This window comes from Rhinatrema bivittatum, chromosome 7, assembly GCF_901001135.1.
Source record: "Rhinatrema bivittatum chromosome 7, aRhiBiv1.1, whole genome shotgun sequence".
Lineage (NCBI taxonomy): Eukaryota > Metazoa > Chordata > Amphibia > Gymnophiona > Rhinatrematidae > Rhinatrema > Rhinatrema bivittatum.
In genome coordinates, this window is record NC_042621.1 from 233,962,969 (window position 1) to 233,987,176 (window position 24,208).

The 24,208-nt window shown below is 47.9% G+C and overlaps 1 protein-coding gene across 2 annotated transcripts in view; it reads left to right on the plus strand.

Moving 5' to 3' along the window:
* Nucleotides 1–24,208, plus strand: part of CFAP46 (cilia and flagella associated protein 46) — an 831,934-nt gene that overhangs the window by 91,956 nt on the left and 715,770 nt on the right. The gene's annotated exons all lie outside the window — the stretch shown is intronic.

Below are 24,208 nucleotides of genomic sequence, written 5' to 3' on the forward strand. Positions count from 1 at the left end.
GGAAACAGGAGAGCCAGAAGAACAGCAGACAAGCACTGGAACCTTTTGCAAATGCGTCTTCCCTTCCTCAGAGGGAGTTTAAATCTCCCTGGCTGATGATGTCATCTTCCAGGGCCGGCCTGGTTTGGGCGTCGCGGCCCCTTTAAGAGGCGGGCCTCGCCTCATCTCTCCCGACACTGTTCCCCGACGCCCTGAGGCAGTCGCGCCGTGACCCGTGTACTGCTGCCCGCCCCGATGAGACCCTGTGCCGGCAACGTGGAAGAGGTAGGGGGGTCTGGCCACGAGTAAGTGCGGCCGGAACCCACAACAGTCCCCCCCCCCTTACGCCCCCGCCTGGAAGGACCCGGCTTGTTAGGATGCAGAAGATGAAAGTGGTGAAGTAAAGATTTATCCAAGATATTCGCCGATGGCTCCCAGGAGTTCTCCTCTGGACCAAACCCCTCCCAAGCGATCAGATACTGGTTACGGCGAACATCCAGAATTTCCCATACTTGATAGATGGGGTCCTCATCAGACTCGACGGCAGGAGACTGGAGTGGAGTATCATTTTATTTATTTATTTATTTATTTATTTATTTATTATTTTTGTTATACCGAGTTTCATGACTAGCATCACATCAACCCGGTTTACAGTTAACAATGTGTGAAGAGCAGAGCGTAACGTAATAAACAATATTCCCAATTAAAACTTTAAATACAGTATAACAATTAAAGGATGTGAGAAAGTTACAATAAAACAGGGAAAATTAACTAGGATCTGGAAAAGGGAAGAAATTAAACAAAGCAATATTTACATTTCAGCCAGTTTCATTAAATAATATAGTTGTATAGCACGGTGAAGAAAATATGACTAAGAGAGTAAATATGACGTATATAAATATGACAGGTAAATAAATATAACCAAGTGAATAGATATGACACAGTTTTGAATGATAATAATATAATAAAATTCAGCAGATATTGATGAGTATAAGTTTGTAGTTGGTGGATTCTTATTTTGATCCAATTTTTGAATACGAGTTTGTGCTGATGGGTGGAGGTTTTATTCAAAGCCTGGGAATGCTTTTTTGAAAAGCCAAGTTTTTAGTCTTTTCCTAAATGTTAGAGTGCATGGTTCTTGTCTCAAATCAGGTGGGATAGAGTTCCATAAAGTTGGACCTGCTGAAGAGAAGGCTCTGAGACTCAAGGATTTATGTTGGTAGGTTTTGGCATGTGGGATTTGGAGTGACTCTTTGTAGTATTCCCTGATGGGTCTGGCGGATGTGTATTTTTTAAGTGGTATTTGTAGGTCGAGTTGAGTGTGTTGGTTGATAGCCTTGTATATGATATTGATGGATTTATACATGATTCTGTAGTGGATCGGTAACCAATGAAGGTCTTTGAGGATAGGGGAGATGTGATCGATTTTCCTGGAGTTTGTAAGGACTCTGGCTGCTGTATTCTGAACCATTTGTAGAGGTTTGGTATAAGAAGCTGGGAGGCCTAGTAGTAGTGAGTTGCAATAATCTAGTTTGGAAAAGATTATTGCTTGCAAGATTGTTCTAAAGTCCTGAGGAAATTAAAGGCTTTAGCAAGGAGACGTGGAAGGAATTATGAATGCGAAGACTGGTGGGTAGTCGCAACCGGCCCCAAACGTTTACTGATGAGAAACGGTCCAATGTATCTGGGAGCGAGTCTCATAGAAGGGACCCGGAGGCGCAAAAGATGGGTGCAGAGCCAAACCCGGTCTCCCGCATTGAATTGTGGAGCAGGTCGATGATGCTTGTCGGACATCCGTTTCGCGGTCTCGGCCACATGGCGAAGACGAGCATTAGTGACCTCCCAGAGTTCAGGGAGCCATTGTGCCGAAAGTTGGGCCGCTGGAGAGGTGACAGTAAGAGGCAGGGGCAGTGGAGGCCGTGGTTGTTTGCCAAAAACGATTTGAAACGGCGACTGTCCAGTGGCCGAGTGTACATGGGAATTATGTGAAAATTCAGCCCAGGGTAGGAGAGTGGCCCAATCATCTTGGCGATGGTTCACAAAGAGGCGTAAAAACATCTTCAACCCTCTATTGACACGTTCCGCCTGTCCATTCCCTTGAGGGTGAAACGCTGTGGTAAAATCCAATTGTATGCCATATTTCTTGCAGAGCGCACTCCAGTATTTGGCCGTGAATTGGGGACCTCTATCAGAGGTTATGTGAAGAGGGAGTCCATGAAAATGGAAAATATGTAGAGAGAATAGGTTAGCCAATTCAGGGGCAGATGGTAACTTGGGTAGAGGTACAAAGTGTACCATCTTAGAGAATCGGTCGACTACAACCCATATTACCTGATTCCCGCATGACAGAGGAAGGTCTTCTACAAAGTCCGTGGATATATGGGTCCAGGGTTCTCGAGGAGGCGGAAGGGGCTGGAGGAGGCCCCAGGGTCGACCAGGTAATGGTTTCTGCTGGGCACACTTTGGGCAAGAGGCTACGTAGGCCCGCACATCCCCCTTCATATGAGGCCACCAGTAATAGCGAGATAACAACTCCAGTGTACGTGCTCTTCCGGGATGACCTGCGGTGAGGGAATCATGTGCCCAGGAAAGCACTTTGGGGCGAAGTCTAAGTGGTACTACCGTCTTCCCTGGTGGTGCAGTTTCGGTCGTGGCAAGAATCAACTTGGCGGGATCTATAATATAGTTAAGACTTTCTTGTGTGTCCTCCGTCTCATATGATCTGGAAAATGCATCCGTACACGTATTCTTGGTAGCTGGACGATATCGCAGTACAAAGTCAAAACGACTAAAGAATAATGACCAGCGGGCTTGACGGGGGTTAAGGTGCTGAGCTCTATTGAGGTATTCTAAATTCTTATGCTCAGTATACCGTGATGGTGTGTTGCGCCCCTTCTAACCATTGTCTCCACTCCTCAAAGGCCCTCTTGATGGCCAACAACTCCTTATCACCTATTCCATAATTCTTCTTAGCGGGAGAAAATTTTCTGGAGAAGTAAGAGCAGGGGATTAACATGCCTCGATCCGAGTGTTGACTGAGGACTGCTCCAACCGCCACTTCGGACGCGTCTACCTCCACAATAAATGGCCGAGTGGGATCCGGGTGGTGAAGGCAAGGTTTTTGTAGGAAGGCAGTCTTGAGTCTTTCAAATGCTTGTATGGCTTCACAAGGCCTCTTCCTGGGGTCAGCTCCTTCTTGGTTAGAGCAGTAATCGGGGCTACAATATGAGAGTAGTGTGGAATAAAGTTCCGGTAAAAATTGGCAAAGCCAAGAAATCGTTGTATCGCTCGATGTCCCATGGGTTGTGGCCAATTCCGAATACTAGCCACTTTATCAGGGTCCATTTGGAATCCCGTGGTGGAAACAATGAATCCCAAAAAAGGTATGGATTGTCTCTCGAAAAGAAATTTTTCTAGTTTAACAAATAACTGGTTCTCTCTTAGTCTTTGTAGAACCCGTCTGACATCCTTGCGATGAGTAGTCAGGTCTTTCGAATAGATCAGTATATCGTTCAGGTAAATGATCACTTGTTTATACAACATGTCCTGGAATACCTTGTTCATTAGTTCTGGAATACCACAGGAGCATTACACAGGCCGAATGGCATAACAAGGTATTCATAATGGCCATCACAAGTGTTGAATGCGGTTTTCCACTCATCTCCGGGCTTAATTTGGACCAGGTTATAGGCACCACGTACATCAAGTTTGGAGAAGATTCTGGCTCCGTGCAACTGGTCAAGTAGTTCGGGTATTAATGGAAGGGGGTACCGATCCTTGCAAGTGATTGCGTTGAGTCCTCTGTAGTCAATGCAAGGTCTTAACAACCCGTCCTTCTTAGGAACGAAGAAAAATCCTGCCCCTGCTGGAGACGTAGAGGGGCGGATGAACCCCCGTTCGAGGTTTTCCTTAATATACTGTGACATAGCCTGTGATTCTGGACCGGAGAGGGGGTAAACCCGCCCCCTGGGCGGGCTGGTATTAGGAAGCAAGTTAATGGCGCAGTCAAACCTTTGGTGGATCGGAAGGATCTCAGCTTTCTCATTAGAAAAGACATCCATGAACTCAGCGTATTGTGGAGGTACTGGGAACTTAGTGGAGTTACCGGTATCACCGGTTGCAGTCTCTGCTGGAGACAAGTGCCAAAGCAGTCTGAACCCCAGGCAGTGATTTGGAGAGTCTTCCAATCAATAGTAGGAGAGTGTCTTTGCAACCAGGGAAGACCCAGTACCACTGGGTGAACGGATTTCTCCAAAATAAAAAAGGATATCTCTTCATGGTGGAGGATCCCAGTCTGGACAGTTATGGGAGCCGTGCAGGATGTGACACGCCCGGGAAGATTCTCCCCTTGGATAGAAGAGATGAATAATGGCGTTCTGCGAGGAAGTATCGGGAAGTATCGGGAAGTATCGGGAGTTGTAGCTGATGGACCAATTCAGCCAAGATAAAGTTCCCTCCAGCTCCAGAATCAACCAGAGCCTGAGTGTTGAGAGATCCTTGACCACACTGCAACATCACTGGAACGCTAAAGTGAGGAGCCAGGTTACTCCCTAGGGTCTGCTCCTCGGAGACACCTAGGTTCGATAGTTTCCTGGCCGCTCCTGGCATTGAGCCAAGAGGTGTCCCTTGTTCCCGCAATATAAGCAAAGTCCCATCCTTCTCCGGTGTTGCTTCTCCTCGGCAGTCAACCGACTTCTTCCTAACTGCATGGGCTCCTCCCTGTTTTCTGTTGGTGCTTCGGTAGTGGTAGGAGTAACCAAAGGTCGAGAGAAACTTGGAGCCATGGAAACCATTCGCCGGGGTGGTCTTGCTTCCTTTGCGCGCTGTTGTAAGCGTCTGTCAATACGGCCTGCCAAGTCGATGAGAACGTCCAAATCCTCCGGAATCTCACGGCCTGCGAGTTTGTCTTTGTTGCGGGGTGACAACCCTTCAAGGAATATGCCCCGTAGACAGTCCGGACGCCATCCTAGTTCGGAAGCTAGGGTGCGAAAATCGATCGCGAAATCAGCTAGAGTATGGGAACCTTGTCGCAGGTTGAGGAGTACCGAAGAAGCCGTGGATAGCCGCCCAGGCTCATCAAACACCTGACGGAAGGTCTGGACGAATCTGGATAGGTCACTCAAAATGGGATCCCCCCGTTCCCAGATGGGGGAGGCCCAGGCCATGGCTTTCCCATCCAGCAAAGAAATGATGAAAGAGGTCTTCACTTGGTCAGTAGGAAATTGTTGCCCTTGCAAGGAAAATCTAATGAAACATTGGTTCAGGAATCCTCGACATTGTTTTGCATCTCCGGAGAAGCGAGGAGATGTAGGCATGTGGGAAACCGAAGAAGAGGTACTTGGAAGTGTTGGTGCAGGAGCGGCCGCCTCAGCTCCAGGAGCAGAATCGAGTCGACGGACCAGGCGTTCCACAGTGGCAGTTAATGCCTCCAGACTCTGCTGCTGTTGTTGCTGTTGTTGTCATTGCTGCATAAGCTGTTGGGCTAGGCCTGGAATAGCCTGGAGACCAGTCAAATCCACCGGATCCATGGCCTTTGCAATCTGTTATGGTAGTGGATCCTTAGACTGGGACGAGGGATGACACCCACCTGTAGCGCCCAGGTGTGCTCGTCTCCGGAGGGTAGAAAGTTCTGCAGCACAAACCGGCAAGTAGGCCCCAGGAAGGCGTCGAGCAACACAGTCCGAGTTCCAGGCAAGGGTCAAGGCAGGCGGCAAGCAAACACAGTCCAAATTCCAGGCAAGGGTCAAGGCAGGCGGCAAGCAACACAGGCCGAATTCCAGGCAAGGGTCAAGGCAGGTGGCAAGCAAACACAGTCCGAATTCCAGGCAAGGGTCAAGGCAGGCGGCAGGCAAACACAGTCCGAATTCCAGCCAAGGGTCAAGGCAGGCGGCAGGCAAACACAGTCCGAGTTCCAATCCGAGTCAGGCCAGCAGACCGAATCCAAACACAGGTCGGGGCAGGCAACGAGCAATGAAATCCAAATCCAGGCAGAGGTCTAAGGCAGGCGGCGAGCAGCAAATCCAAATCCAATCCAAAATCAAGCCAGGAAACAGGAAAGCCAGAAGAACAGTGGAATGGAATGGAGTTGGAGACTGCACCTTGAACACTGTGTACAATTCTGGTCGCCGAATCTGAAAAAAGATATAATTGCGATGGAGAAGGTACAGAGAAGGGCAACCAAAATGATAAGGGGAATGGAACAACTCCCCTATGAGGAAAGACTAAAGAGGTTAGGACTTTTCAGCTTGGAGAAGAGATGGCTGAGGGGGGATATGACAGAGGTGTTTAAAATCATGAGAGGTCTAGAATGGGTAGATGTGAATCTGTTATTTACTCTTTTGGATAATAGAAAGACTAGGGGGCACTCCATGAAGGTAGCATGTGGATCATTTAAAACTAATCGGAGAAAGTTCTTTTTCACTCAACGCACAATTAAACTCTGGAATTTGTTGCCAGAGAATGTGGTTAGTGCAATTAGTATAGCTGTGTTTAAAAAAGGATTGGATAAGTTCTTGGAGGAGAAGTCCATTACCTGCTATTAATTGAGTTGACTTAGAAAATAGCCACTGCTATTACTAGCAGTGGTAACATGAAATAGACTTAGATTTTGGGTACTTGCCAGGTTCTTATGGCCTGGATTGGCCACTGTTGGAAACAGGATGCTGGGCTTGATGGACCTTTGGTCTGACCCAGTATGGCATGTTCTTATGTTCTTAAGCACCCCTACTCACCCTGGATTCCTCTCCAGGGAAGTAACCTTTCTTCCCTATGTGTTCCTTCTGGTCTCTTGCGAATTAAACGTCAGGTAGGGGCTGAGACGGCTGAGGGGGATATGATAGAGGTGTTTAAAATCATGAGAGGTCTAGAACGGGTAGACGTGAATCGGTTTTTTACTCTTTCGGATAATAGAAAGACTAGGGGGCACTCCATGAAGTTAGCATGTGGCACATTTAAAACTAATCGGAGAAAGTTCTTTTTCACTCAATGCACAATTAAACTCTGGAATTTGTTGCCAGAGGATATGGTTAGTGCAGTTAGTATAGCTGTGTTTAAAAAAGGATTGGATAAGTTGTTGGACGAGAAGTCCATTACCTGCTATTAATTAAGTTGACTTATATAATAACCACCGCTATTATTAGCAACAGTAACATGGACTAGACTTACTTTTTGGGTACTTGCCAGGTTCTTTGGCCTGGATTGGCCACTGTTGGAAACAGGATGCTGGGCTTGATGGACCCTTGGTCTGACCCAGTATGGCATATTCTTATGTTCTTATGTTCTTACAGAGTCATGCTCTCCCCCTCTTACTAGGTTTTCTCTTAATGAATCTCCAATTACCACAGCCACCCGCTGCGCCCTTTGCCCAAGGTCCACCCATTGGTCTTTATATGTGTCCATCTACAGCTCTGAGATCCAACACTCCACCACAGGTCTCTCTTGACTCCACTTGGATGCTCTAGTTGTGGTTTCTCTTCCACTTGCTCTATAACCTCTATTCCTTCATATCTCACTGTTACAAGCTTAATTTCCTTTCCCATTTTTACCATGGCAACTTCTGACTCCTCTGTGCAATCTCCAACTATAGTGCCTCCCTCTGGCCATTCTGCGGTATCTCTGTCTGGCTACTCTGCACTGCCTCCTTCAGGGCAATGTGTGTTGCTTCCTTCAGGCCAGTCTGTAAAGCTCCATCGTGAGCATCCTTGCCTTTAAACCACAGTCACTGCAGGTTAATTCATCTGGTTTTCATTCTCTTTCACTCTCTTTTTGTGTATTCAGCTGTGCCTGTTCCTACCACTTTGGCTCTGCCCCCGATTTTCCTGTAGCACTGTCCAAAAGCTTCTCTCTGGCCCCAGCACCTTTGCTAACTATTATGTTCTTTGATGTCCCAGAGCAAAGAAAGTCAAATAGCATTTTCTGAATTATTAAGAAGACATAAGTGAAAAAGAACAGGATGGCTTCTACGGCCAAGTCAAGCAGCATTGTCTGAATTATCAAGTAGGTTCCTCACCCAGTAAAAATGTTGCTAGCAGTAATTTATGGGTTTGATAGTTGCTTGGTTTTTATTTGATTGATTGTAAATATTACTACACATCATAAAGCTTGGGGGTAACTGCACGGAGTGGCAGTTACTACCCTTGAGAGAAACAAAGGGGGTATCCGGCATGGAATGGCAGATACCACCATGAGAAGCTTGCTTGGCAGATGAGATTGGGCCATCTTGCCTTTTTCTGCCATCATTATTATAATACTATCTTACTATCTTCCTCTGAACTTTTGTCCTTCTCTGGCCTTATCTCTGGCAGTGTGGCAGTTTTTTGCAATTCCTTCTTTAACATAGTGTTCTCTCTAACGAGTTGCTTCAGCTCACTCTCCACTTTGGCAATCTCTGCCTCAGTCTCATGTATCTCAGCCATCAGCTGCATCCATTTACTTCTTTGCTTGGCCTGGATTCCCAGGAGTGGGTTCTCCTGCTCCATTATCCTGGCTGGCTTTTCTGGCTGCATTATCTCTTCACTTGTTTTGACCAGTCTCCTGGTTCTCCCTCCACTCCTGCTCTCAAGATGGGGGAAACTGCTGTCACACAAATTATATGACTGCTCCCATCTTTAAAACAAGCAAGCACTCTGGCAGCAGAACTTTCTCTTCATGGGCCATGCCCTATTCAAACACACACACACCAACAAACAGTTCCTTTTTTTTTTCTCTGAGAAGAAAGGAAAAAAAATGCCTACTTGTCCAGCAATGATTCACTTTACAGACCCTATATAGCCAGGCAGAGCTAGTCTCCTTACCTGCACAGCTCAGTGTATCAAACAAAACATTTCCAGCTATTTGGCTTCTGTGCTCTTCTTGAGCCAATTTTTTAATCTTCTCAGTTTTCTGTTGTGATTTCGGTCGCGAGGAGTGCGACCGAATCACTTACCTGGCCCCGGGTCCCGAGTGCGGCACGGCTGTTGAAATGCTGCGGCAGCTGCGGCCTAGTCGGCGGGGCTCCCACGAGGGAGACGCCGCCGGAGAAGTTGGGCCCCGCTCCTAGGGCTCGCGCGCGCGCGCGCAGGGGAGGCCCTTTTAAAGGGCCTCCGGCGCGAAAACCCGGCGCCGTCCTCAGGATGACGTCAGACGCCGAGGGGGATTTAACTCGGCGTCTGACTCTCCTCGGGGCCTTTGCAACGTGGTCGCTCCTCGAGCCTGCTAGTTGCCTGTGTTCCTGCCTTCCAGCTTGCCTGTGTTCCTGCCTTCCAGCCTGCCTGTTCCAGCCTTCCGGTTCCTGCTTTCCTGCCTGCCTGGTGTTCCAGTCCACTTGCTCTGGTAATCCTGCCAGCCTGCTTCTGCTACCTGCCTTGACCCCGGGCCGTCTCACTGAATCCATCTTCTGCTGCCTGCCATGATCCAGGTCCGTCTCATCGAATCCGTCTTCTGCTGCCTGCCTTGATCCCGGCCCGTCTCATCAAATCCGTCTTCAGCTGCCTGCCTCGATCCCGGTCCGTCTCATCGACTCCGTCTCCTGCTGCCTGCCCTGACTCCGGTCCGGTCCTGGTCTTCTCTGCTGTTAGCAGTTCTCCTAAGTCCCAGCGGTCCGGGTCCCTACGGGCTCCTCCTGGGGGGACCTCGGACTTCCAGGGCGAAGCCACCTAAGTCCTAGCGACCCGGTCTCCAACAGCTCCTCTGGGGGAGTCTCGGGTTTCCAGGTGAAGACTTCGTCGGCTCAGTAGTCTGCCTCCCGTCCGCCTCTCAGGCGGTCGGCCCAAGGATCCACTTCCGGAGACCAACAATTTGCAAAGGCCATGGATCCGTCAGACGTTGCCGGCCTTCAGGCCATTCCTGGGCTGGCCCAGCGGTTAGTACAGCAACAACATGTCCTGGACACCTTAGCTGCCATGGTGGAGCGATTGGCTACCCGGGTGGATGCAGTGCCTGCACCCTTGCCAGAACCGGCTCCTGCTCCGGTGGTAACCATCCACGCTCCTACTCAGCTTCCAGCACCTTCCCGGTATTCGGGGGACCCCAAGGCCTGCAGAGGTTTTCTGAACCAATGCTTCGTAAGGTTCGCCCTCCTGCCCAGTCAGTTTCCTACGGACGCCGTCAAGGTGGCATACATTTTCTCGCTGCTGGACGGTCGGGCCTTGAATTGGGCGTTCCCCATGTGGGAGAAGAATGATACAGCTCTGAGTGATATGAATAAGTTCGTGGAAGACTTCAAGGCAGCCTTCGACGAACCGCTCGCCAAACCTCCGCAACCTCCGAATTACTTCAGCTTCGACAGGGAATTCGGACCCTGGCGGATTACGCTCGAGTTCCGTACACTTGCATTGGAGGTCGGATGGCGTGATGATGCCCTCCGGGGAATCTTCTTGGAGGGTCTGGCGGCAAGGATAAAGGATGAACTGGCCGCCCGGGACCTCCCCGAGGATCTCAACGCGCTCATCGAAGTGGCTGGCCGCATCGACCGTCGTCTCCAACAAAGAGCTAAAGAAGGACGTCCTCCACGCAGTATGGCTCCTTTGGCTCCGGCTTTTTCTCGCCCTTTCGTATCAGGCCCTCGAGGGGCCAGCGCTCCTGCGGAGTCCGCAACCGAAGAGCCCATGCAATTGGGACGAGCGTCCTTGACCCCAGAAGAAAGGCGGCGCCACCGCAGCCTGGGTCTGTGCCTGTACTGCGGGGGTAAAGGACGCTTCCTTTCGCAATGCAAGGAGCGGGCGGAAAACTCCCGAGCCTAGGCGTAAGAGAGGAGTGTCTCCTAGGCTGTCTCAACGCTGCTCCTCAATGTACAGTTCCTATAACCTTAAGATACCCTGGAGGGTCCTTAAGACACAGGCCCTCATTGATTCTGGGGCAGGTGGGAACTTTATCACCCTAAGCCTCGTACAGCAGCTCCAACTCGCCACGCTTCCTCGGGTACCCTCCTTGCAGGTTACTTCTATTCAGGGTACCCACTTGCCTGGCCTCATTTCTACGACCACCGCACTGCTCACGCTGCAGACCGGGTTACTTCACACCGAAGAGATTTCGCTCCTGGTCCTGGAGAAGTCCGCCCACCCGGTGGTTCTCGGACTACCCTGGCTCCAGCAGCACTCCCCAGATATCCGATGGGACAAGCTACAGATTACCCAGTGGAGTCCCCACTGCTTCCAGACCTGTATCAAGTCTCTGCCGGTCCAGCACGTTCCCTTGGCTCACACCGGTCTCCTACTTCCTAGCCAATACGCGGATTACGCGGATGTGTTTTCAAAGGAAAAAGCGGAACTCCTACCCCAACATCGGCCCTTTGATTGTGCTATTGAACTGGTGGCTGGGGCAACTCCGCCCCGAGGCAGGGTATATCCATTGTCACATCCTGAGACTCAGGCAATGTCCGAGTATATCACCGAAAATCTCGCCAAGGGGTTCATCCGCCCATCAACATCACCTGCAGGTGCGGGGTTCTTCTTTGTGGCAAAAAAGGATGGGTCTTTGAGACCGTGTATTGACTATCGGGGACTTAACGCCATTACCAAGAAGAACCGCTATCCGCTACCGCTAATCCCAGAATTACTGGACAGACTCCAGGGGGCACGGGTATTTACCAAGTTGGACTTGAGGGGCGCGTACAATCTGGTGCGGATCCGTCCCGGTGACGAATGGAAGACCGCCTTCAATACCCGGGACGGGCACTACGAGTACTTGGTTAAGCCTTTCAGATTGTGCAATGCTCCTGCGGTGTTCCAGCATCTCATGAATGAGATCCTCCGCGAATTGCTATACTCTTGTGTAATAGTATACCTGGATGATGTCCTCATCTATTCGCAGGATGTGACCTCCCATCGGCAACAGGTCCGGCAAGTACTTCAGATCCTTCGTGACCACCACCTGTACGCTAAACTAGAAAAGTGCCTCTTTGAACAAGAATCACTGCCGTTTTTAGGATATATTGTTTCAGCAACAGGCTTCCTCATGGACCCAAGCAAGGTATCCGCTATCAGGAACTGGCCCCGGCCGGTGAGTCTAAAGGCCTTGCAGCGTTTCTTAGGATTCGCAAACTTTTACAGACACTTCATACCCCAATATTCCCGACTGGTAGCTCCTCTAACCGCCTTGACCAGAAAAGGGGCGGACGCCCGAGTCTGGCCTACCGAGGCCTGTAAAGCCTTCGAGGATTTGAAAAAGGCCTTTCTTCTGGACACCTGCTTACGTCACCCGGACCCGTCTCGGCCTTTCTTCGTGGAGGTGGACGCCTCCAATATAGCTGTGGGAGCGGTACTTTCTCAAAGCTCCAGCTCCGGGCATCTGCTACCTTGCTCCTACTTCTCCAAGAAGTTCATCCCTGCCGAAGGTAACTACGGAATAGGAGACAAGGAGCTGTTAGCGATCAAGTTGGCATTTGAAGAATGGAGGCAGTGGTTGGAGGGAGCCACTCATCCAATCACGGTCTATACCGACCATAAAAATGTGGAGTTCCTTAGCCAAGCACAACGACTTAACCCAAGGCAAGCACACTGGTCGTTATTCTTCAGCCGTTTTGATTTTACTCTCAAGTACCATCCTGCATCTAATAACGTCCGAGCGGATGCCCTCTCCCGGAATGCCATCTTGGAGGAAAGGGAGGAACCTCCCCAATACGTCAACGATCCAGCGAAGATCGATTTAGCCAGCACCACGGTCTCCACACAGGGCAGGGTGGTCGTTCCGCATAGAGACCGAAGGAAGGTCCTGCAGTGGGCTCATGACTCCCTCAGCGGAGGTCACGCCGGCCGAGAGAGAACTCTCGACCTTCTAAACCGCTATTATTGGTGGCCCAGAGTGCGGCAAGATGTGCGGCTGTACGTGGATTCATGCCCGGTATGTGCCCGACAGAAACCTCTCTGCGGTCGGCCCTGGGGCCTTCTACAGCCACTACCCATACCTACCGAACCATGGACCCATATCGCCACGGACTTCGTGGTGGACTTGCCTCCCTCTGAAGGTAACACGGTGATCTGGTTCACCATTGACCGTTTTTCTAAAATGGTTCACCTGGTACCGTTACCCAAGCTTCCGTCTGCGCCAGAGTTGGCACTTCTGTTCACGCAACACATCTTTCGGGCTCATGGCCTCCCACAGAGCATAGTCTCCGACCGAGGGCCCCAATTTTCAGCCCGGTATTGGCTTGCGCTATGCAAGAAGTTCGGCGTACAATTGAACTTGTCCACCGCTTTCCACCCACAGAGCAACGGGCAAACCGAACGAATGAACCACTCACTCAAGACGTTCCTCCGCAGCTTCATCTCCGAGAAGAAGGACAACTGGGTCTCCCTTCTTCCTTGGGCCGAATTCGCCTACAACAATCACACCCACTCGGTTACTGGTCAATCTCCCTTCCAAACGGTCTTCGGACGCCATCTCCGGCCACCCGTCCCAGTACCGATTGATATCTCTTCACCAACGGCTCAGACAGTGGTTACCCAGCTCCACCGCCTCTGGAGAGCCCTCCAGCAACGGCTCACCACAGCTGCGGAGAGGGCACGAAGATGCGCAAATCGCCACCGACGATCAGCACCAGTATTTTTACCCGGTACCAAGGTTTGGTTAAGTACCAAGAATCTCCACTTTCCGGGGCAGTCCCGAAAGTTGGCGTCCAGGTACTGCGGCCCCTTTCAAGTGGCAGAACGAATAGGCTTGGTGTCCTATAGACTCCGTCTCCCTTCAGCCTTGCGCATCCACAACGTATTTCATGTATCGTTGTTGAAACCTGTTGTACTTTCCCGCTTCCACCAGCCTACTCCAGATGCGGCCTTGACCTCCCCAACCGAAGAACCTATTTATCAGGTACGGGAAGTATGGGACGTACGCTTCCACAACCGTCGCTGGGAGTACTTACTGGCTTGGGAGGGCTTCGACCCCGAGGAAGACACATGGGAACCTGCTCGGAACATTCTGGACAAGTCCTTGTTGACTCAATTCCATTAGGATAATCCCGGGAAACCAGGGCCCCTGCGGAAGGGGCGTAAAGGGGGGGGTACTGTTGTGATTTCGGTCACGAGGAGCGCGACTGAATCACTTACCTGGCCCCGGGTCCCGAGCGCGGCATGGCTGTTGAAACGCCGCGGCAGCTGCGGCCTAGTCGGCGGCGCTCCCACGAGGAAGACGCTGCCGGAGAAGTTGGGCCCCGCCCCTAGGGCTCGTGCGCGCGCAGGGGAGGCCCTTTTAAAGGGCCTCCGGCGCGAAAACCTGGCGCCGCCCTCAGGATGATGTCAGACGCCGAGGGGGATTTAACTCGGCGTCTGACTCTCCTCGGGGCCTTTGCAACGTGGTCGCTCCTCGAGCCTGCTAGTTGCCTGTGTTCCTGCCTTCCAGCTTGCCTGTGTTCCTGCCTTCCAGCCTGCCTGTGTTCCTGCCTTCCAGCCTGCCTGTTCCAGCCTTCCGGTTCCTGCTTTCCTGCCTGCCTGGTGTTCCAGTCCGCTTGCTCTGGTAATCCTGCCAGCCTGCTTCTGCTACCTGCCTTGACCCCGGTCCGTCTCACTGAATCCGTCTTCTGCTGCCTGCCTTGATCCCGGTCCATCTCATCGAATCCGTCTTCTGCTGCCTGCCTTGATCCCGGCCCTTCTCATCGACTCCGTCTCCTGCTGCCTGCCCTGACTCCGGTCCGGTCCTGGTCTTCTTTGCTGTTAGCCGTTCTCCTAAGTCCCAGCGGTCCGGGTCCCTACGGGCTCCTCCTGGGGGGACCTTGGACTTCCAGGGCGAAGCCACCTAAGTCCTAGCGACCCGGTCTCCAACAGCTCCTCTGGGGGAGTCTCGGGTTTCCAGGTGAAGACTCTTCGTCGGCTCAGTAGTCTGCCTCCCGTCCGCCTCTCAGGCGGTCGGCCCAAGGATCCACTTCTGGAGACCAACAGTTTTCTGTGCACAGCTAGCAGTACTGATTCTGTCCCAAACTGCTTCTTTGGGCAGGAATCACACATTCACACTGTAATTTCTTCCTCTCCTGGAGGTTCAGGTTTCTGCCTTGGAGTCACGTAGTGCAGAAATCACACATCTGACACTACATGTGGGATAGCCGAGTAAACTTTCTAGGCTGGAGACATAATCTACACTGACTCCAGCCTTCTTTCTTCTTAAAAATTCCATTTTTATAATAACATAAGTCAGCATACAGCATATAAATTTCTAACCTCCAGCAGTATCACTTACACAGCATTCTCCTTAAGACAGAGATGTGACAAGAGCTGCTTTCTCCTGGAGATGTGAGGCCTGTCTCTTCCCAGCTGGGTCTGCACCCTTACTCCTTCACAGCAGGATCCCTCCCACTGAGTTCTCTTTCTCTCTCTGACTTTTAAGGTGTTCTAGGCTAGATGCCTGGTCCCACACAGGTTAAGGAGGAGTTTTTGGGACACGCCTTCACACCAACACAAAAGCCTCCATGCTGTGGGTATGTCCTGCTTGCAAGAGAATTATATACCGGAAAAAATAAAAATTAGTCAACAAAATCCAACTATTCCCAACATGTAAATTCTAACTGGAAGACATTTCCAGGTCAAAGACTTTGAACTGGGTCCCAGGATATTTCATATTGATGAATTATTAATATTCTCTATCAGGCAATATGTTTCCAACCTTTAGTGTCTTTGGCTTGCTTTTCTGGATCATTGTTTTTTTTCCTTATTCACTGGTCTTCTTTATATTCCTTTATTTTGTTTTTCTATTATCTCTGGTATCCTTTTTCCTTGTTCTCTGTCTTTTTCCTTTAGTGGATATTTTAATAGTTTTTCTTACATCTTTCTGCTCTTTCCTCCTTCTCCTCTCCTCCTTCTCCTCTCTTCTCTCCTCCATTCCTCATCCCCTCTGTCCATTATCTTACAGGATTTCTCCAATCCCAAATCCAAGGTATTCTCTCTCTCACCCCCATCCCTAGCTCTCATTTTCTAGTCCTCTTTCTGGTCCTATCTCACTCTCCCATCCATCCTGGGTCCCCTCTCCAGTGTTTATCTCTTCCCTATTCCAGATCCCCCTTTTTCTCCCTATTCCTGAGTAATTTCTCCATCTCCATCTTCCCAGTACCTGTATCTCTCTCTTTCTGTATCCTGAGTCCTCTTTTCCTCTCCAACACCCTGATCCTTATCTAGGGTCCTTTCCCACTTCTTCCTCTCCCTTAGTCCCTAGTCCTCTATCTCTCTTCTCCTGAACCCTCCTGGTTTTTCCTCCCCTTACCTCAGATCTGATCATCTATAGGAGGGCCATCTAATAGCTCGAGGTAAGCTGTTGGTGGTGGTTTAGGGTTTAGGGGCCAGTTTCTCTCGTAGAGTGAGACATACGAACATCACAGTATACCTTGGTGAAGATTTGACATCACAAAGATGCCATTTCTACTATGTTCTCTCTCCCTAGCTTGATGGACTCTATAACAACTCAAATTTTTCTGGGAGTGATATTTGAGGCTTTACAAGTAAATGGACAGCCAGAGAAGATCAGTCAGTTTGGACTGGGTTAGGTCCCTGCAGGGTATTAATAAGAACATAAGAAAATGCCATACTGGGTCAGACCAAGGGTCCATCAAGTCCAGCATCCTGTTTCCAACAGTGGCCAATCCAAGCCATAAGAACCTGGCAAGTAGCCAAAAACTAAGTCTATTCCATGTTACCATTGCTAATGGCAGTGGCTATTCTCTAAGTGAACTTAATAGCAGGTAATGGACTTCTCCTCCAAGAACTTATCCAATCCTTTTTTAAACACGGCTATACTAACTGCACTAACCACATCCTCTGGCAACAAATTCCAGAGTTTAGTTGTGCGTTGAGTAAAAAAGAACTTTCTCCGATTAGTTTTAAATGTGCTCCATGCTAACTTCATGGAGTGCCCCCTAGTCTTTCTACTATCTGAAAGAGTAAATAACCGATTCACATCTACCCGTTCTAGACCTCTCATGATTTTAAACATCTCTATCATATCTCCCCTCAGTCGTCTCTTCTCCAAACTGAAAAGTCCTAACCTCTTTAGTCTTTCCTCATAGGGGAGTTGTTCCATTCCCCTTATCATTTTGGTAGCCCTTCTCTGTACCTTTTCCATCGCAATTATATCTTTTTTTGAGATGCGGCGACCAGAATTGTACACAGTATTCAAGGTGTGGTCTCACCATGGAGCGATACAGAGGCATTATGACATTTTCCGTTTTATTCACCATTCCCTTTCTAATAATTCCCAACATTCTGTTTGCTTTTTTGACTGCCGCAGCACACTGAACCCACGATTTCATTGTGTTATCCACTATGACACCTAGATCTCTTTCTTGGGTTGTAGCACCTAATATGGAACCCAACATTGTGTAATTATAGCATGGGTTATTTTTCCCTATACGCATCACCTTGCACTTATCCACATTAAATTTCATCTGCCATTTGGATGCCCAATTTTCCAGTCTCACAAGGTCTTCCTGCAATTTATCACAATCTGCTTGTGATTTAACTACTCTGAACAATTTTGGGTCATCTGCAAATTTGATTATCTCACTCATCGTATTTCTTTCCAGATCATTTATAAATATATTGAAAAGTAAGGGTCCCAATACAGATCCCTGAGGCACTCCACTGTCCACTCCCTTCCACTGAGAAAATTGTCCATTTAAGCCTACTCTCTGTTTCCTGTCTTTTAGCCAGTTTGCAATCCACGAAAGGACATTGCCACCTATCCCATGACTTTTACTTTTCCTAGAAGCCTCTCATGAGGAACTTTGTCAAACACCTTCTGAAAATCCAAGTATACTATATCTACCGGTTCACCTTTATCCACATGTTTATTAACTCCTTCAAAAAAGTGAAGCAGATTTGTGAGGCAAGACTTGCCCCAGGTAAAGCCATGCTGACTTTGTTCCATTAACCCATGTCTTTCTATATGTTCTGTGATTTTGATGTTTAGAACACTTTCCACTATTTTTCCTGGCACTGAAGTCAGGCTAACTGGTCTGTAGTTTCCCGGATCGCCCCTGGAGCCCTTTTTAAATATTGGGGTTACATTTGCTATCCTCCAGTCTTCATGTACAATGGATGATTTTAATGATAAGTTACAAATTTTTACTAATAGGCCTGAAATTTCATTTTTTTAGTTCCTTCAGATCTCTGGAGTGTATACCATCCGGTCCAGGTGATTTACTGCTCTGCAGTTTGTCAATCAGGCCTACCACATCTTCTAGGTTCACCGTGATTTGATTCAGTCCATCTGAATCATTACCCATGAAAACCTTCTCCATTACGGGTACCTCCCCAACATCCTCTTCAGTAAACACCGAAGCAAGGAAATCATTTAATCTTTCCGCGATGGCCTTATCTTCTCTAAGTGCCCCTTTAACCCCTCGATCATCTAACGGTCCAACTGATTCCCTCACAGGCTTTCTGCTTCAGATATATTTAAAAAAGGTTTTACTGTGAGTTTTTGCCTCTACAGCCAACTTCTTTTCAAATTCTCTCTTAGCCTGTCTTATCAATGTCTTACATTTAACTTGCCAACGTTTATGCTTTATCCTATTTTCTTCTGTTGGATCTTTCTTCCAATTTTTGAATGAAGATCTTTTGGCTAAAATAGCTTCTTTCACCTCCCCTTTTAACCATGCCAGTAATTGTTTTGCCTTCTTTCCACCTTTCTTAATGTGTGGAATACATCTGGACTGTGCTTCTAGAATGGTATTTTTTTTTTTATATATAAGCAATTTTTATTGGCAAGGAACAGTACTCACGTCCAAGAATGGTATTTTTTAACAATGACTATGCCTCTTGGACATTTTTTACTTTTGTAGCTGTTCCTTTCAGTTTTTTTCTAACAATTTTTCTCATTTTATCAAAGTTTCCCTTTTGAAAGTTTAGCACGAGAGCCTTGGATTTGCACACTGTTCCTCTTCCAGTCATTAAATCAAATTTGATCATATTATGATCACTATTGCCAAGCGGCCCTACCACCGTTACCTCTCTCACCAAGTCCTGTGCTCCACTGGGAATTAGATCTAAAATTGCTCCCTCTCTCGTCGGTTCCTGAACCAATTGCTCCATAAAGCTATCATTTATTCCATCCAGGAACGTTATCTCTCTAGCGTGACCCGATGATACATTTACCCAGTCAGTATTGGGGTAATTGAAGTCTCCCATTATTACTGCACTACCAACTTGGTTAGCTTCCCTAATTTCTCTTAGCATTTCACTGTCCATCTCACCATCTTGACCATGTGGACGGTAGTATACCCCTATCACTGTAGTCTTCCCCGACACACAAGGGATTTCTACCCATAAAGATTCAATTTTGTATTTACTCTCATGCAGGATGTTTATCCTGTTGGACTCTATGCCATCCCGGACATAAAGCGCCACACCTCCTCCCGGGTGCTTCTCTCTGTCATTGCGATATAATTTGTACCCCGGTATAGCACTGTCTCATTGGTTATCCTCTTTCCACCATGTCTCTGAGATGCCAATTAAGTCTATGTCATCATTCACTGCTATACATTCTAATTTATTTATTTATTTATTTATTTAAATTAATTTATATACCGGAGGTTCCTGTATAATATACATATCACCCCGGTTCACAAAGAACAGTAACTATCGCTACAAATAGCGGTTTACATAGAACAGAATAAAAGAAGTTTTACATTGAACAAAAACAAAGTAATAAGTTTTACATTGAAGTCAGCATGTGTAAATTTCTGATTAACAAAGGAAGAAAAAAATAGATCTGAATAACTCGTTGTGGGCTTGAAAAGACTTTTCTTCGTGTTCTTGGCTCTAGGGGAAAGCTTGTTTGAAAAGCCAAGTCTTAAGTTTCCCTTTAAATGTAGAGTGGCATGGTTCTAAACGAAGGTCTGGAGGGAGCGAGTTCCAAAGTGAAGGGCCTGCTGTGGATAATGCACGTTTCCTCAGAACGGATTTCACAGGTTGTGTGATTAGTCTGTTCTGATAGGCGCTTCTGGTTGGTTTCACAGATGTGTGTAATTGAATTTGGAATGTTAGGTTGAGAGGTGCGATGTTGTGTAAGGCCTTATGTATCATCATTAAAGACTTGAACTGGATCCTGTATTTAATTGGAAGCCAGTGGAGATGGTGGAGAATTGGGGTGATATGATCTCTCTTTTTGGCATTTGATAGAATTCTTGTAGAGGCGTTCAGGACCATCTGAAGTGGTTTGATGGTGCATGCTGGAAGGCCTAGGAGGAGAGAGTTACAATAATCCAGCTTTGGGAGTATGATGGCTTGTAAAACCATGCGGAAGTCTCTGTATAGGAGGAGAGGTTTGAGTTTCTTTAATGTTTGAAGTTTAAAGAAACATTCTTTTGTTGTGTTGTTGACGAATTTGTTGAGACTGAGTCTGTTGTCTATGATGACTCCCAGATCTCTAACTTGTTGTGTGGTGGAGAGCCCTGTGGTGACCGGATGTTGATTAGTGTTAGAATGTGAGGAAGGGGTATAGTTTTCCGGAGTTATAATGAGGATTTCAGTTTTGTTTTTATTTAGAACCAAGTTGAGGCTGGTGAGTAGATTGTTGATAGCTGACAGACATTTATTCCAGAATGATATGGCTTTGTATATGGAATCTTCTATAGGGATGAGGATTTGAATATCATCCGCGTATAGGTAATGTCTTAGCTTAAGGTTAGTGAGAAGTTGACAAAGTGGGAGTAGATAAATATTGAAAAGAGTCGGGGAGAGGGATGATCCTTGTGGTACCCCCCTTTTGGATTCGATGGTGTGGGACTCTTTGTTATTTATCTTGACCTTGTATGTTCTGTTCTCCAAAAATGATTTGAACCAGTTAAAAACTACTCCTGTAATGCCAATGTCTATTAGGCGTTGCAGGAGGCATGAGTGGTTAACGGTATCAAACGCTGATGAAAGATCAAGGAGAGCGAGGAGGCAAGGTTGGCCCTTTTCTAGGTTGAAAATGATAGTGTCTGATAATGATGTTAATAATGATTCGGTATTCATAGACTTGCGAAAGCCAAATTGGTTTGAGGTGAGGATGTTGTTTTCGTCAAGATATTCTGTAAGTTGTTTGTTTACAACTTTCTCCATAACTCTGGCAATCAACGGGAGGTTTGCTATGGGTCTAAAGTTTGCTGGGTCTGAGGTGGGTAAGTTAGGTTTTTTGAGGAGCGGCTTGAGCATGGCTAACTTGAGTTGGTTCGGGACATGTCCTTGAGAGAAGGAGCAGTTAATAATGTCTGCTAAAGGTTTGGCTATGGTGTTGGAGATCAGACACAGTTTGTTGTATGGAATATGGTCTGATGGATGAGAGGATGGTTTTATCTTCTTGAGAATATTCTCTATTTCTAGAGTGGATGTGAGCTCAAAAGTGTTGAGTAGTGTTAGTGAAGTGTTAGGTTGTTTGACATTTGGGTGCGATGGTTGTTGATCTGTTGGGAGTGGTGGTTGAGCGGTTGAATGAGGTGTTTGTTGAGCGGGTGATTGCGAAGATTGGGGGGTGAGGTTGATTACGTGTTTTGGATGTGTAGATGGTCCCTTGAGGGGAGCTAGAAGTGAAGTGATTTTGTTGTCGAAAAAGTCTGCTAGTTCGTTCGCTTTAGTGAGTGCTTGATCGTCTGGAATGGTCGGTGCCGGGGGTTTTGTGAGGGTTGATACATAGGAGAAAAGAGCTCTTGAATCAAAGATGAGGTGGTGGATTTTTTTGGAGAAGAATATTCTCTTTGTTGTGTTGATGTTGTTTCTGTATGAGTTAAGGCATGATTTGTAGATGAGGAGGGTGGTTGTAGATGGGTTTTTTCGCCAATTTTGTTCCTTGCATCTCAACTCGTGTTTATGATTTTTTAGCTCTGGTGTGAACCAGGGTCTCCTGTTGTCTTTGTTTGGATTGATAGATTTAGTTGTCATGGGGCAAATTTGATCTGCAACCTTTTTAGTGATGTTGGTCCATGATGAAGTTGCTGAGTTTACGTCGGATAGGTCTAGGTGCTCAAGTTCCTTGGCTAGGTGTTCACCGAGTTGGTCTCCTGAGCACTGTTTCCTAAGCGATATAGTTATAGGTTGTGTGGATTGTGGTGGAAGTTCTTTTATTTTTAAAACCGATGATATAATTCGATGGTCTGACCAAGGTATTGGAGTGCAAGTTGGAGTGGTGTGGGTTGTGATACCTTCATTTATAAAGATAAGGTCCAGCGTATGGCCTGCTTTGTGGGTTGGTTCAGTCACTATTTGTCTGAAACCCATATTGTTGAGAGAGGAGAGAAAAGTTTTACAGTTGGTAGAATGAGGTTGGATATCTACATGTAGATTAAAATCTCCCATGAGGATGGTAGGTTTCGTGGAATTTAGGTGTTTTGCTGTAAGTTCTATGATGGAAGATGGGTCAGCTTCCAGTATTCCGGGGGGAGCATAGATTAGGCCGATAGTCAGATGTTTTGAGTTGAATAGGGCAAATTCAATCTTTGATATGTTATTGGAAGTCTGCAAAGTCAGACCCAGCGTTTTTTTGGCTGCGAGGAGAAGTCCACCTCCTCTTTTTTTAGGTCTGGGAATAGAGAGAACATCATAATCCTGTATGGGTAACTGATTTATTAGTGCAGTGTCGGTGGGTTTTAACCAGGTTTCTGTGATAGCACAGATGTCAGGTTTTGTATCGGATAGGTAGTCGTTGAATATATGACTTTTCTTAGCGATCGATTGCGCATTAATCAATGTGAGTGAGAAGAGAGTTAGTCCAAGGAATTGAGTGAGTGGTGTCAGTAAGATGGGCCTGAGCCTCTGTTGACGATTGTGATGGGGGAGGGAAGGGGGCTTTGGTGTTCTCCATTTGGGATTGTGGATGATGGGAATTGTGAGGGGGTGCATGTTGGGATGTAAGTGGCTGAAGTGGAAGACTGTGGGAATTGTTACGATTAACAGGAGTGCTAGGCGAATGCTGTCTGAAGAGAGCTGGATGAATGTGGTTTGAAGAGTGCTGGGTGGATAATGTTAGAAGAGTGCTGTATGTATGATGGGGTATGTTGGGTGAGTGCAGTCCGGAGAAAGATGGGTGAATGTTAAGTGGAAGCTTAAGGAAGACCTGGTGGTATTGGGTGGACGTATAATGAGATATTACAAATCTTCTGAGGGGTCTGCTGGTAGATCTGGAAGTTCTGCGAGCTTTCTTTGTGAAGTTTGTTTGGGTTATGTAGATCAGTGGCCTGGAGTCTCTGGTGCCACTATCTACCTGTATGTGGTTTGGTTTACCAGTTCTTTTGTAGATAGATGGGGCTTGAAAGTTAAAGCCATTCTTTAGTGATGTTTGTGCTTTGATTTGTTGGTGCTGATATGTTGAATGAGCTGGTAGGAGGGCGGACAGAGATAGAATGGAATTATAAACTCAAACCAAAGACCAGGATGTAGACTCGGGGCTTCCTCGGGGCCGCGCCGAAGGGGCGCGACAAAGGGGCAGGCCCCTTTGTCGCGCTCCTTCGGCGCGCGACGCCGGAGTGTGAAGAATTTTAAAAGTCCCTCTGCAGCTTGATTGGCTGTTCGCGTTGGTGGGCGGGTCTTGGTATCGTGGGGCTGCCGCTGAGCCGCGGGATCGACGGTCAGGCTCGCCGGGGGGAAGGGAATTTAAAAGGCCTTTAAAAATTAAAAATTCTTCCATCTTACTTCTTAGACTTCTGGCATTAGCATTCAAACGTTTCAAAGTTTGTTTTTTGTTTGTATTTTCATTCTGCTTTTTAATTGATAGGGATAAGTTAGAATTTTTTAGCTCAGGTGAGTTTTTAGTTACAGGTGTTGCGATCCCGGGGCGCCCCCGGGACCGACACTCACCCCGCGGCGGTAGCGTCGCTGGCTCCGGCCTCCCAGGCCTGCAGGGACCGCGGGCGCTGCGCCCCCGGCCTGTCCCGACCTCACTCGGGCCTGCAGGGCCCTCTGGCATCGCGTCCCGGCCTCTTCCGATCCGTCGGCGTTCCTCGGCGGCTGGCCCCGCCCCCTAGACGCACGCGCGCGTCTCTCAGCTGGCTTTAAAGGGCCAGCACAGGAAATTGGCAGGGGAAGCTCCCGGGTGACGTCAGACGCTGCAGGGTATAAAAACCCTGCAGTACAGCCAAGCCATTGCCTTGCAACGAGGTTCCCAGGTTCGTCCTGCTCCCAGTTGCTGTGTTCCTGCTCGTCACTTTGATCTTCTGGTTTTCGACTTCGGATTGGCTTGTGGTTCTTCTTGGCTTCTGACCCTGGTTCGGCTTCGGTGTCTTCTGGCTCTCGACTCGGCTTGGCTTACGATACTTCTCTGGATCTCGACTTGGACTGGCTGACAACGACTTCTCTGGCTCTAG